The sequence below is a fragment of the Seriola dumerili genome, unplaced genomic scaffold (assembly GCF_002260705.1).
Source record: "Seriola dumerili isolate Sdu_G_001 unplaced genomic scaffold, Sdu_1.0 BDQW01000052.1, whole genome shotgun sequence".
Taxonomy (NCBI): domain Eukaryota; kingdom Metazoa; phylum Chordata; class Actinopteri; order Carangiformes; family Carangidae; genus Seriola; species Seriola dumerili.
In genome coordinates, this window is record NW_019174307.1 from 15,316,530 (window position 1) to 15,331,242 (window position 14,713).

Here is a 14,713-nt window from a genome sequence, read left to right on the forward strand (position 1 = left end):
GGTGCTTTAAACAAAGGTTTTCTTTCTCCCCAGTGAAGTGAAAGGAGAGGACTAGAGCGAGACCGACAGAGAGCGCTAAATCTCCAAAAGTCTCCTTGGTGTGATGATTATATTTTTTTTTTTTAAAAAAGTGCTATGAACCTCTTTTATGCATTGCATGATATAATTACACGATGATATGCATTTAACACCCTGTTCTGGCACCACAGTGGGGTATGATTGTGCATCACCACTGTTATTTAATTCCTGCTTCACACATTATCTGTGCAGACAGATGGTAGGTGTTGATGTTTTTTTCAACTGAAGCATCAAACCCTAGTCCCTAATTTGTTAGAGATCACATTATGTGAGTTGCTGTTTTAATTAGTATCTGCTTGATGTAGGTACGGAGTAGTACATCATGTTAATTTGATATTATTATTCCATCATAATGATTGCACTGAAAGGTGATAAACAACATTGAATCCCTGCTGCATTGAGTTCTTACTATATTCCTTTTTTTCTCTCCCTCTCTCCAGCCTTAAATGTCTGCCTTGATGCCAACTTCACCTCCTTGCACAACAGTGAGGTGCTTGTTCACTTCACACACCTCCCTGTGCTCTAAACACATGATGAGATGTCTCATCTGAGCAGCTCTTTCTCTCTTTTAGTTTTATAACTCACTCCTCTGTACAACCTCTCTCTGCTGCAGGCCATTACATATTAGCATAGTTTTCCTCTTGTGTTTTTTTTTTAACATTTTTTGCAGGATTCTCTATTTTTAACTCTGTATGTGACAGTCTGGTATCCATGTCCCTTGGCAGAACAACAAAAGGCAAGCACTGTAAAGCACAGCAGGGCAAATGTAGTGAACACAGCTTTGATGTATAACACTGCTCGTTTTCCTTTGTCTGGAGGAGACAGAAAAACCTGAGGTAATGGTGTGTTTGTTTTTTAACACGGGGGGGAAGTAGAGAAATAAAGTGTGGATGAGTATGAATAAAGAGTCACTCTCAGGTCAAGCAACAGAGATATGGCAGTGGCTATAAGCTATTGTATTGTTTTTAAATTAACTGTACTACACTGTGTAAATTTAAATGTATTTTTCTAACCCCTCATCATAAAGCCTGTCTCCACAGGCCTTCTCTCTGAACTTGTGTCATGTGTTTGCCTCTGTTTTATAATGCCCTAAAACCGAGGTTTTCAAAACTGTTCCGCAGAGGAGATTAGCTGGGGACATGGGGAAAATACAAATGTAGGTTTTCTATAATCACTGTAATCACTGATTTTAAGTGTCAATATAGCTGATCACATAGTTCACATGTTATCATGAAGTTACGTTGAGCATGAGGGTTTTATTCTCGACTTTGGGAAAGTTGTCAACACGAGATCCAACATCCTTGTTTTCGAAGCTTTCATCCACATGTGGCTGTGCTCATTGGATGAAGTTGCTCAGTTGTCATTGAGATGGTTTAGTTTGTTATCAAATGACATCAGTCTAGACTTAACAATCACCTGATAACAATTAGTTGTATATGACAAAGGCCTTAAGATGTTAAAATATTCCGAAACAGGCAAGCTGGATGTAGTGTTGAGATTTATTTTTTTTTGTTAAACTTTGTCTATGTTGATTTTGACAGACATCTTTGATCATAAAATAGTGATTTGATCGACGTCTCAACACAGCAGTCCAGGAAATATTGTTTGCCTCATTAACAGGTGGCATTTATGAGCCGCCCACAAAATCATTATTTCATGCTCATTCAGTTCAACAGAAAATTATATAAATGAGAACAACTATGCCATTAATTCAGACGTATTAAAACACAGTTTTGGTGATATGAGGGGAAAAACTTTGCTTTTACCAGACACTGGACTGTGGCCGTCCTACTCCACATGTAACAGCTGTGATGCACAGCTGTGATATTTTCTTGCTGAACTAAAAAGGACCTAGAAGAAGAGATTAAACTGTTTTTCTGCTGTTCAGGTGTGGACAGAAATCTTTACAAAAACAAAAACACCTGTGTGGACACGTTATGTTTATACATAAACTGCATTTTCAGAATTAGCTGATGTGGTGTTTTCTCTCTAACCAAACTCTGAAAATCAATGTGCTGTCCAAATATGAGAAGAAACAACAGTTAGCTGGGAGAGAACAAGCGATGTTCTGTGCCGTATTGAGCACTTTGGGACTAAAGGCAAGATACATTTCCACACTGCAGTGTATTATTGGCTTGGAAACCTTACTTTATGGAATATGAGCAGCTTGTGGAATCAAATGGACAAAATGCCCCAAGCCAAACAAGCCGTGCATTTCATCTTTTCTCCATACAGACAACATAGTCAATTAGCAATGCAGAGTTAATCTGAGGGGAGCACTCAGCAGTAAGAAGATACACTGGATGGGAATGTAGTGAGTGCTGCATGTTCTTCATGAACAAATGACAATAAGAGTCAAACAAGTGAGGAGTGATGATGAGTCTACACTCAAGTGATATCATGTTTCCATGGTAACTTTTTTAGAAAAATTAAACAGTTTTTGAAAAGATTAATCAATCAAAAAATATGCAAAAAGTGCCACTCTACAGCTGTCCAAACCACTGCTTGATGAATCTGATTACAGCTGTGGTGGCCGTAAAATTCTGCCATTATCGTCTCAATAAATTTCCTTTTTATTTTGTTTGTTTTTGCAGAGGAGACTAAATTATATGAAATCAAATTTAATCAGGAACAGATAATCAATCACAATATAAGTGAACAATTTGCTAATTATGCATCTTTGCAATGAGATCCATGTTGCCGAGTGTGCTACAGTGATAATGTTAAGACAAGGCGAAAGCTTGGTTGGGTTTTAAACTCAAATAGTTTTTATGGCTGAAATGTTTCTCTAGCTCCGGGTACTGAAGTCTGTCAAATACCGAACGTTGGTATGGAAGGCTTTGTCAAATTCTTCTTCAAAAAGAAAAAAGACTTTTAGCCTCTTGATGTCGTCAAAATATAAATTGTTTATCTTATTATTATTATTATAGCAATTGTACAAAAGGTATGCAGCATTCTCACACACTACGCAATAGGAGAGAGATCAGTATCAAATCAATTCATTTCACCTTCATTTGCATGGATTATAATGCTTCGTTATAGGAAATCAAAAAATATGTGTCTTACTTTACTCATCAGAGCTGGAGTGCTCTGGAGACTTCTCATTCAAGTATCATTGGCTGACTTTTGCAAATTGAATTAATACATTATTTAACTGGGAGTTTATTAAGTCAGTAGCTGGTTAGTTCACTCACTTATATTTCCTGAGTTCTCTGAAAGGTTTCATCCCTTGTTTTAACCAACCGTAGCACAATACCTCTGATTCACAGTGCAACAAGCCTCTAAAATATTACAGTCCTTTTTGTTGGTAGTAAAAAAGCAATCTTAACAACTCCAAGGCCAGATAAAACAATTTGTTAATACACTCCTCCTCCTACGTGTTGAACTGAGATTATCAGATGACTGTTTTTCTGTTACCTACAGCTTCATCTTCTGCAAACATTTAAACTCCAGTCCACTGCCTGGCAGTACTGAAAATACACTGACTGTGCTCTTTCCTGAAGAGTGTTTGTCAAAGCAAAGTTTGAACTGCAGACCCGACACTTCAGTAGAGGAGTTCATATATTTCTCTCTGCATGCGAGTGTAAACTCCACACAACACAATCTAGGCCACATTCACTTCAACACTTGAACACACAAGAGTAAATCTGTGAGCCAATTAATGATGGTTTGCTTCTGTTTATGAAATGGTGCGCTGTTTACAACTCCCACCCAGGGATGCAGAGGCAGCATTGTTGGTGTGTCTTTACTTTTAAATTGTCTCATACTCCTATGAGCCTCCCAAGACTCTGTTTCTCTTCACAGCCCTGACAGCTCCCATCCCAACTGATGGATCCTGCACTTCAGCACAATCTGAAAAGGACCGTTCATAAACTGCAAAAATGTGAATCCGATTAAACAACTAAAATATAAATAAATATTTTCCCGACCATGTCTCTTGGTATCCAGCCATGCAGAAAGTTTTGGTTCTGTTTGCCCAGGTTTTGGGATTCCTTCTCCCACCATAATACAGTGAAGGTAATGGAATAAAAATCTAAAAAAAAATAAATTAGATTTCAGCACCAGTATCTCTTTCCAGAAACAATGCCCTGGTTACTTTGGATAATCCACAAACCTCAATGTGGATCTTTTTTTTGGGAACGAGTATGCATGGATTATAAACAGACTAAAATTGGGAAAACAAGGCATTAGTAGGAAAAAAAAACCTCTGCTTGAGGAAGGGACTTAGGGATTTCACTCTCAAACATCCAATTCTACAGTTCGAGTAATAACACACGTTAATATAGATCTGTGAGAATCCCTGCAAGCGATAAATGTCAGGCGGAGACTTCATCTTAATGAGGTAACATGGGAGGGAATCTACAGTGTGTATGAGTGTGATGTTTGCACAATTAGCATCTTCTAGTTAATTCACTCTGTGCTTCATATGTGTAAGTATGCAGGCAGTACCACCACTAAGCTCACAATCACCCAATGGACTGCCAGCTTCATTTTAAACCTACCTATACGGGGGATAACTTGTGAAAGAATATGTTGCGCAATGAGCTCATGCGACAACACAGTACTGAAATAGTCCTCCAAAACTCTCTCACCCCCTCTCTGCTTCCCTGTGTAACACAAAGCACTGCTGACTCTATCCCAGCTTGAGCTTTACCATCTCTTTGTACCCTCTGCTCCATCGGTCTTCTTTCTGCTCCTCTCTCAGCTATGGACCTGAATTATTCTCTTTGATCAGATGCTACCTTGAGGCTCACAAGAGATAACAGACTTATGTAGAGACAGCAATGCAGAAAAACTGGTGCAACACAATGCAGACCTGTTGAACGCCTTTGTCCGTCGTCAATTTACTCAAAGCATCTACTTTACAGTCAAATGTTGAGTAGTCACAGTGAATACTTCTAGTCTGTTCAACAAACAAGAAACAGGCTAAAGTGGATAATACATACTAAATTGTGTAAATCATTTTCTAATGAAGGTGACAGAAGTCCAGATCTGCCTCAGTCACATATCTTTATCCTGACTCTAAGGACAAACATTCATTTCATTCATTCTTTTTTAGGTTCAGCTTTCTCTCACACCTCTGGAGAGCTGACACAAAAGCTGTCCTGGAAATATGTCCAACACCAAGACATCATCCCAAAAGACTCTAGAGAAGAAAAGACCTAAACTGTGATTAAATGCATAGTGTTTGTTTAAAAATATATATAAATGTTCTGAAAATTCAATGAAGCGAGTCCTGTTTTGGATGGGAAAAAAATGAGTGATAAAAAAGGTAGAAAGTTACATCTTACGTTTGCAATCTTAGGTGTCCCCGGTCTGTACAACCTCAGATCCAGAGGGGAGAGATGGGGAAAAGGAAATGGCTAAAAAGTGTAAAAAGTGAACCAAATGTGGGGTAACAGCGATTACCGAAGCAAGAGTCAGAAAAACAACTTGCAAGTGGCCAAGAAACATTAAACTCTTGATCAATTGATTACTTGTTTGGATATAGACAGAATAGAGCCCAGTGTGATGTAATCACTACCAACAGTCCAAATCCCACAGATATTTAGTTGATTTTTATAAAAATCATGTAAAAACAGAAGCATTCAGCATTTCTGCAATGAAAAATAAACTATTAATTGATTAACATAATAGTTTCTGATTCATTTTGTTTGGATTGATTGATTGACTATTATACAACGGAAACTGTGAGCAAATCTGTATTAAGAAAAATATTTGAGCAAACCGAACTTTTAAACTTCAGCTGGTTAAAAGACACTCAAACTTACTGCGGCAGGAATATGAGAGTCTTGTTTTCAGCAAATGGAAAAGGTGAGAATTCGTCAAATATTTTAAGAGAAGAGAAAATATTTTCTGGAACATTTATCCATGTTGTTTATTTTCCATGAACGGCTGTTATTTTCCATGACTGACTGAAGAAACAATCTAAATTTATCCAGGTTTTCCGAGACACATGGGAACTCTCTCTAAGGAGCATGAGCAGAGAGTTGTTGCCGGTATCCTGCTCGACTTTCTTGCATATGTTTGTTTGTCTGTGTTACATAACCTTGTGTTGACGTCAGAGCCACCAGGGGACCAGAGCAGTATGTTGAAAATGGAAATGGCATATGTAAAAGCCATATCTCTTTTACTTGTATGCATAAAGCACAGATGTGTCAGTTCCTGGGAGCCATGCTTCAGCTGCAGCGTGTCGCTGGATGCTTTCACTCATTCACAGTATCAGAACTGGCTTTGTCAAATCTCCGGAGAAGACTCTGACCTCTGCAATGACATTCTGCCAGTAGAAACAGGAAACAGCCTGGTTTTGTAAAAAGGTAACAAATCTGCCAACGAGCACCTCTAAGGATCACTATTTAAAATGTTTTATTGTGTTTGTTTCATTCGTAAAAAAAAAAAAAAAAAACACGTACCTGACTATTTCTTGGCTGGGATGATTTGGCAAGAAAATGAGTATTTCACAAGATGTCAAACTACTCGCTACAGAGACTGTGCTGAGATCCTTCCCTGCTTTTAATAATTAGAATAAACACTAATTAATACCCGAGTTTTTAGTTTTGTTGTTTTGAAAAAAACCCTGGAAATAAAGACCCCTAAACATAGGACACTATATTGATGGTTTAAAATGAGACAGTGGAGGATGATAAGTGCACAAATATAGACACAAGCATTTAAACCTGCGACAACTAGTTTCCTCTGCCTCTTGTGGGCAGCGGAAGACGTGAACACAGCACTGACAAGTTCAGTAAAGCTGCAGATTTGAGTGACAGTTCTCTGTAGGTTCGTTACTACTAGCGACACCTCTCAAATTCATCACATTGTTTTCACATCGTCTTTTGATACATTGCTATTGTGTAAATATTGATTATAGCTGCTTCAAAGTCCAACTTGTATAATGTTTCCCATGACCTCTGCTTCTGTTGGATTTCACCTGACACATGGTGAATATTTGTTCAGCTGCTTAATTTAGCCTCTAGTGTTAAATACCAGAATTCCAACAGCAAGTCCAGCACAAGGCAGGTAACACCTGGCTAAATGCTCCCTACTATGGACAGAAGAACACATTTTCAAGACACCTCTAAATCATATGGACAACTTTGCTTTTTCACCTTTCAGCTGAGGGCCAAAAAAGGCTGTGTTTGATGTTATCTCCATGCTGTTCAGTATTTAAACAGCTTCTTTAACACTTCTTCTGTACCTATTATGGTTTTCTGCACCATCAGATCTCATAGATTGACATTTTACAATACACTCGAATGCTGCCAGTGATTTAGCGTGACTTGAGCACAGGATGGCATTTCTGCTTCTCTGACATGCAGATGATATCACCCCTTCCTCTGAACTGCTGCCACAGAAAACTGCAGCAAAGCACCGCACTAAGGGAGCATTTGCCGGCAGCTCTCCACGCACTGCTAAGGAAGACAGAGGTCACACTCAAACAACTGTGGATCTGCCGAGCCAAAACAGCAGATAGGGTAAACAGATGTCCTGCAGTAAGTGTATATGACTGTGCGTGTGTGTGTGTGTGTGTGTGTGTGTGTGTGTGTGTGTGTGTGTGTGTGTGTGTGTGTGTGTGTGTGAGAGAGAGAGAGAGAGAGAGAGAGAGAGAGAGAGAGAGAGAGAGTGCAAGGAAGAAAGACTCCACAGGCCAAATACTGTGTATGTGTGCAGTCTTGAATTCTCAGGAGAACCCTGTGGCACTCTGAGCTATACGTCTCATAAATAAAGCAGGATTTCCTTCAGCTGCAACCGCGTGTGTCAGAGAGAGAGAGAGAGAGAGAGAGAGAGAGAGAGAGAGAGAGAGAGAGAGAGAGAGAGAGAGCAAATGGATTAGAAGAGGCCTATCATATTGCTCAATTCAGTAACCGACTCACCTCCCATGCACGCAACAGCAGCACATTTCAGGAGAAATAACTGAAAAAATAATATCTTTACAGCTGGCATGTTAAAAATTACATGAACTGGTGATTTCACTTGATAATCTGCCTTAAAATATTTAGAAATATTTAGAGCGGAAATATCAAAGTTGAACTGTTGTTTCCAGAGCATTAATCTGTCCTCATCCAGATTTCATGAGCACTGAATTATCAACCATGATCAGCCAGACTGTTGTCCAGATGGTTGGTGTGACTGATTTTCACTGAAGTTCAGAGAGGCTGTCACATGACTTTTGCTAGTTGTTGAACAATATCTATCCATCTATTCATCCATCCATTGAAAAGACAATAACAAAAACAATACAGTTGCAACCTAATCATTTCAAAGGTCAATAATAATCAGTGGCAGCATAATCAGATTGGTATAAAAAATATGTTACAAGCCAATTGGAGAATCAAAACCTAACAAGAAGTCATTTTAAAGGCAGCATTTCAGCTGGGGAATTTTCAGCTGCAGATAAGGGTAAGGTATTCAAACAAAAAACATCCCTGAGCTAAAAAATGCAATGTGTTGTATTGGTGGAGGTGCACTGCTTCAGGTGCTGGTGAGACAATGAAAAACTATCCAAGAAGTCTAACTTTAGTAAAAGAGCCATGATTTTAGCAGTCGGCAATAAACCAGAGCAGAAAAAAAGATCAGAAAACATGGCTTTCCAGTGATATGTGACAGAAAGCTTTTCCACACGACCAGATCAGATGTCTGATGCAGATATGTGGCTACCATCACTTAGTTGTTCTGTGTTGTGTCTCATCTTGCTCATTGTGTAATTCTGTCAACATTGTTTAGCTCCTGCGTTGTGGAAGCAGCAGAGGTGGTGGCAGATTTTCACCAGAGTTTAATTCCATCCCCATAATCCCTCTCATAATGCATGTCCTCGCAAACGCACGCACTATTGATACGCCTTCAGAAGCTGTCACTTTCTTTTTCTCTGTGTGTATTGTGGGTATTTCCTTTAATCACAGAGATTTCCCAATTATTGTGTGGGGAATTATTTTGAAACGCATTCCTAATTGTCTCCGTCATGAGTCAACAAAGATCTTGCTCTCAAGTGGCTGTCATAATAATGGAAATGCTTTAAATTCAAGATGAGCAACTTGCCATCCTGTCGCTGCATATAGTTCCTCATCCTGTGCATTATTTTGAAGCTACCAGCAGCCGGACAGTCACATAGATACAAGTTCAGATCACTTAAGCTCAACAAGTCACTAGACCTCTTCAAAGTTTGTCTTCTGATACACACTCACTACACACTTCTGCGTTGACCATGAAGCCACAAACATTAGTAGTCGCTGCTACAAATATTACAGTCGCACAGAAGCTCTATGGCACTAAGGGCCAATCTCTATCTAGTTATCTGAAGAGGATGTTAAGGGTGTTGTGTAAGGTTGAGGTTTGATGGTATTTTTCAGTGTTGGTCTGATTAAAGTTCAACACTTGAAAATGAAATAATCTTGATTAAATAACTGCGACACTGAAATAACAAGCGTGGCCCACTACCTTTACACAACTTCCTCTCACAAGCTACCGGCTCCTATTACTGAAGACAATGATTCAGATTCATTAAGTTGATAAGCTTACATAATGATAAAGGAAAAGAAACTTTAACTGGGTTGATTCCGACTCCTGAAACTGAGGTGAAATAACTAGATCGTTTTGATTGAGATGACTCATCACTCTTGTTCTACTGCAAGAATATGCAGTTCATTCATGGTTGTAGAGTGTGTTAACAGAGTCAGGTTTCTTTTTCCTCACAAACAATATTTGGACGACTACAGACACCAAGAACATTAATCATATTTTAGCCTGTCGTCATTGATAGGATACAACTGACGGTGATGTTGAGGGGAATGTTATTTTGGAAACAGAAGACTGGATGGTCACAGAGCCTGCACACAGATTTTGGAACTGGGGTGTACAGCACCTATGTGCTACTCCTTGGTGAAGTTAATTGCCGGACAACATTAGGGTTAACAGTGCATATTTAATTTGACATACCAAATTGGAGGGGGGACTTAGAAAATAGACATTTGTTAAGATCAAAAGGAGGAGAACTGTCTTAATTTTTCCAGGGGAACGTTTTATTTCAGCTGAAATGAACATCATAACGAGCTGAAGGGACAAGGTTGTCATAGAAATCCAGAAATCAAGCACGTGTCTGCCCATCACAAAATTCATTCAATCCCCTATTAGGGAAAACACTCAACAAATGTAAATCATAATATTTACTCGAACACTGGTGGCTCTCAGAGCATCCACAGGAATGGTGAGAGACGTGGGCTGCGATGCTCCAAGGGGAACTTGGAACACGGATCATTCTGTGGAATACAGATAAGCAAAGCCCTCGTGCTCTGGGTGAGATAACTCAATGTTTGTCTGCATACTGCCGTTTTGTGCATCAGTACAGCTGAAGGGGAAAACGTCCACTTAATTAAATTAATTAGAGCATGAAGGGCCTGCCGAAGCCTCTGCAGAAAACAACATGATGGAACAAACTTACCAACAACAGCTTAACTCTTTTCATGAGTCACAGAAACTCTGATGATGTAGGAGCTACAGGCTTCTCTCCATTTCACAACTTTTACGCTTCTATGATACAAATGAGTCTCTTCATCTATTATTACTAATATCTTTCAGGGATTAAACTAACAATTATTCTCCTTCCTGATTAAACTGCTGATTATTTTCTAGGGATGCACCGATGTTGATCCAACACCGACAATGACGAAGCAGGCATCATCCAAAACATCAGCAATCCACATCAAGTACAGTCTTTTTTCCCGCTCCTTTTATTTATAGTGGTAAGCTTATTAACTAATTAACACATTTTAATGAGAAAGCAGCAGTAAGCCTTTAGCAAACATAACTGAGGATTTACTCTTTTTACTCTATTTACTTTTCCTGCACTGTTATTCAGCGATGTTGTTTAGCACATAGGTTCGGTGTGTGAAAAAAAGATGGGGCCACACACAGGTGAAGGTGGTTTGTGAAGAGATGTAGAGGCATGTAATTAAGCTGAGGGAAGCCTTTTCCAAAGACAGTGAGTGCAGCATTGACTCCAGTCATCATTTATCACAGCAGCTCAGTGCTCTTTGTCAGGTCTATATCTGTTCACATAGCAGTACGCCTACCGCACAAACTGTGGGTGTATTAGAAACACAAAGACGTGTGATGATGCGTCTGCTGTCAGTCATGAGACTGATGCATTGTAATGTCGCAATTCCATAAACTGCATGTTACCACAAACAGAGAGAAATGATCTTAAGTCAGTTCCACACACAGAGAGGTTATATTTTGCATTTTGGGTAAAACAGCACTGCAGTTAATTAGTTCATTTTCTGCTAATGTCTCATTTTCTTTAATTACATGGCTAAGTCTTTCAGCTCTAATATGTGTGTGTGTGTGTGTGTGTGTGTGTGTGTGTGTGTGTGTGTGTGTGTGTGTGTGTGTGTGTGTGTGTGTGTGTGTGTGCAGAGGCACCTAACGTCCTGAACTTTTGTCCAAGTTTTACACTCTCCTGCTGAGAAGTGTTGGGTTTCACCCCCAGTGTTTCCACTATTTACATTTTGCAGTGGCAGCCTGCAGCCCCAACTCCCCACACTCTCTCTGAAAGTACCAATTTTCTGCTGTGTAATATGAACCCCATACACACAGAAGCACAGTGCGAGGGAGCCATTGACCCTTGATTGCCATTTAACGAGCAGTTCTCAGTCTGTTTGTGAATTTATGGTCATGTTTCTCTGTGGAGGGAGGGGGGAATCAAATTTACAATCTGCAAAACAATCTCCCTGAAGACCTCAGGAGATTTAAAGAAATCTTATATCTGCTGTATCATCATGAGTAAGAAACGCTGCCTGCTTTAGAGACGAAGGTTCACAGTCGGCTGCCATTCCTTCCGTTTTTAAAATAATATCCCTCTTACTCCCACATTCTTGTTTCCTTCATCATCATGTTTGAAATTCTTGAACTGCGTTGCTTGTCTGATCCCCTCTCATGCCATCTCAGGCCTTGACATCATCATGCACCATCCACAGATTACAAAGCCCACAGCTGTGGCTTTGTGGACAGAGTGAGTGTAATGCTGAGATACTGTACCACTGTACTATAACCAGCTCTACTTGTTCCCAGTTTCCTCCCTCCCTCTCGCTCCTTCCCTTCCCTTCCCTTCATGGTCTCCCCCTCAGTGTCCCAGAGAAGGATTAGGCCTGGTGCCCAGTGGTGACACAGGGACACTGAAGCCAACAGACTGTTGGTTCAGTTGTTGGCCATGAATTAGGAACACTCAAGCAGGGTGGTGGAGGAGGGAGGTGATGATAGAGATGAAGGATGAGGAGGAGAGAAAGGACAAACTAAAGAACAAAAGAGACGCTCAGGACAGACAACTGAAACTCTAAACTACTGATAAAAAGAACAAAACAAAGTCACAGAAAACTAAGGTGTAAAATTACAAGCATGCCTGGATATCAACTGTGTTTTTAAAACAGGTTTTTAGAAAACTAAGCGTGTGCAGCCACACTCCCAGCTCAGAGAGGCTGCACCTAGACTCGCCAGTGCTTTGAGCTGAATGCTTACATCAGCATGCTAACATGCTCACAATGAAAATGTTTAGTTGCTGATGTTAAGCAGATATTTGCCATGGCCACCAGCTCACTTTCATGTTAGCAGGACAACATAAACACAAAGTATAGCTGAGGCTGATGGGAATTAGGAATGGGGCTCAAAGGTATTTTATTGAATCAGAATCCCTTTGAATCCCTATAGTAAGTAGTTTGTCTGGTGGGGAATGGAGACGTCTTTTAGTTAATAAATGTGATTATTATGATAAATTATGATAATTAACTATCAAACCTAAACCATGGACATTCTACTGTGCTGGCGGGTTGTAGGGATTTCACCACATATTCTGTCACTGCTCTGTGACATTAATTTCCTCACTCACTTTTCCTTTTGCTGCGAGGGGAAAACAGCGTTTGCTCCTCAGTGGGGGCTGTGCTGCAGCTGCAGAAGCCGTAGACGCTAGAGTAAGAACAAGAGTCAAAATAATATTCATTCTACTTCATCATTCAGTGAATATCAATGAAATAAAACGTGGGTGATTTGCATGCACAATGGGGACTCGTTGCATTGCTACAGGTCACAGAATCTGAATATGTTGAATACACAACACTCGTTCTCCTTAAGTTCTTACTTTAACACTTTGACTGCAGATAAATGTTTTAACAAAGGACTTGTCGTTTCTCCATTCATTGTGAGTACCGTCCTGCAGATGTTACATTTAGCAGCTGTTTCAGTGACCTGGGAATGTTTAAGCTGGTCCGCCATGTATGTTAACAACAGTGTCAGTGAGTCATCATTCGTCTGTATACGTCACCGTTCTTTGCTGATGACTGTAGTGCCAGGGAGAGACTACAGAGACTTAATGTAGAGCATTAAAGGAATATTTCCATAAGGAATTCATGGCCGTGGAGCTTAAAGAATCAGACTAATTTAGTAACTTGCAACCGGATCCAAAATGGAAGTGACTATTTGGCCCCATTCCTAACAGGAAGGTCCTTAGTTTTGTGAGTATTTAGTCATAAACTAAAGATTTAGACAAATTAAACATTTGACTTGATGATTGTGCTAGATGAAATGTGAGGCAATCACCAAATTCATTAAGATTAATTGTCTGCAAACAATGAATATACAAACTTTTGTGTCAATCCATCAAGTAGATGACCAGTGGTCATTGTGCACTTTCTGCTTCATAGTGACATTAATCCTCTTTAGCTTTCTAGATCATGGGGTCATAGAAAGGGGGTCCATTGTCATAACTGTATGTACTCTCAGTTTAATGGCTACCCATTCCCAGGATTACAGATGATTACAATGACAATGGCATGGCCTTTATCTCCCTATCAACATGATGTTCTTCATGAGTATCGCTCTATGTCTCCTGACTGCCCATCTGTGCCTTCACTTATTAATTCCTTCTCCTCTGCTAGAGAGATTAAGATTTCCTGAGGGAGGCAAACAAGAGACTTTCCACAAAGCCAAAATACAACAATCTCTATTCCTTACATGGTTTCCCCTGCCGTGCTGTGGCTTCCTGGAGGACGACTGCAGCTACTCAAAGCGACGGATAAGTCTCAAATTTCCAAAGGCACTGTAAACTGTTTTGTCATAAACAGAGGCAGACTGTCATCGATATATAAAAAGTTGTGTTATTTTGTTTGGGATGCCCACACAAGAATTAAAAATACGCACACATATGAGGAAGTGATATGTCTCAGCATTATAAATATCAAACACCATACCGTCATTAAGTGATTCAAAGTGACATATCACTTAATCTATTTAGAGTTCAGAGGACAATGCAATAAACATTAAAACCCTTTTCTCACAAGTCAGACATTTTTCCTGCTCTTAAAATTACTATCTTAAATTATTGAACTACCAATTACATTATTAAAGTATGAATTTTTTATAATTACGTATCACAGACTATTAAATGTATAAAATATTAAATTGCGCTATGTGCAGTCCACATATACTAGGCTAATATTTCCTTATATGCACAATGCTCACACTACTTTATTACAGAAAAAATAATTCTTGTTAATAACCTAACGTCATTTTCCAGTAACTCCCACTCAAAAGAACGGATGAACAAAACATTGTGTGGGCATTGTGTGATGTTTAATCACTCAATGCGTGAGGA

At 39.5% G+C, this 14,713-nt stretch overlaps 1 protein-coding gene across 2 annotated transcripts in view; it reads right to left on the reverse strand.

Annotated features, from left to right (window-relative positions):
- nck2 (NCK adaptor protein 2) overlaps positions 1 to 14,713 on the reverse strand; it is a 34,672-nt gene that overhangs the window by 16,771 nt on the left and 3,188 nt on the right. The window contains exon 1 of one of the 2 annotated variants that reach the window (XM_022741233.1): positions 12,953 to 13,021. The exons of the other annotated variant lie outside the window; for it this stretch is intronic. The gene's annotated coding sequence lies outside the window, so the exon portion shown is untranslated. Of the gene's footprint in view, positions 1 to 12,952; positions 13,022 to 14,713 lie in introns of those variants that run through there. 2 annotated transcript variants of the gene reach the window in all.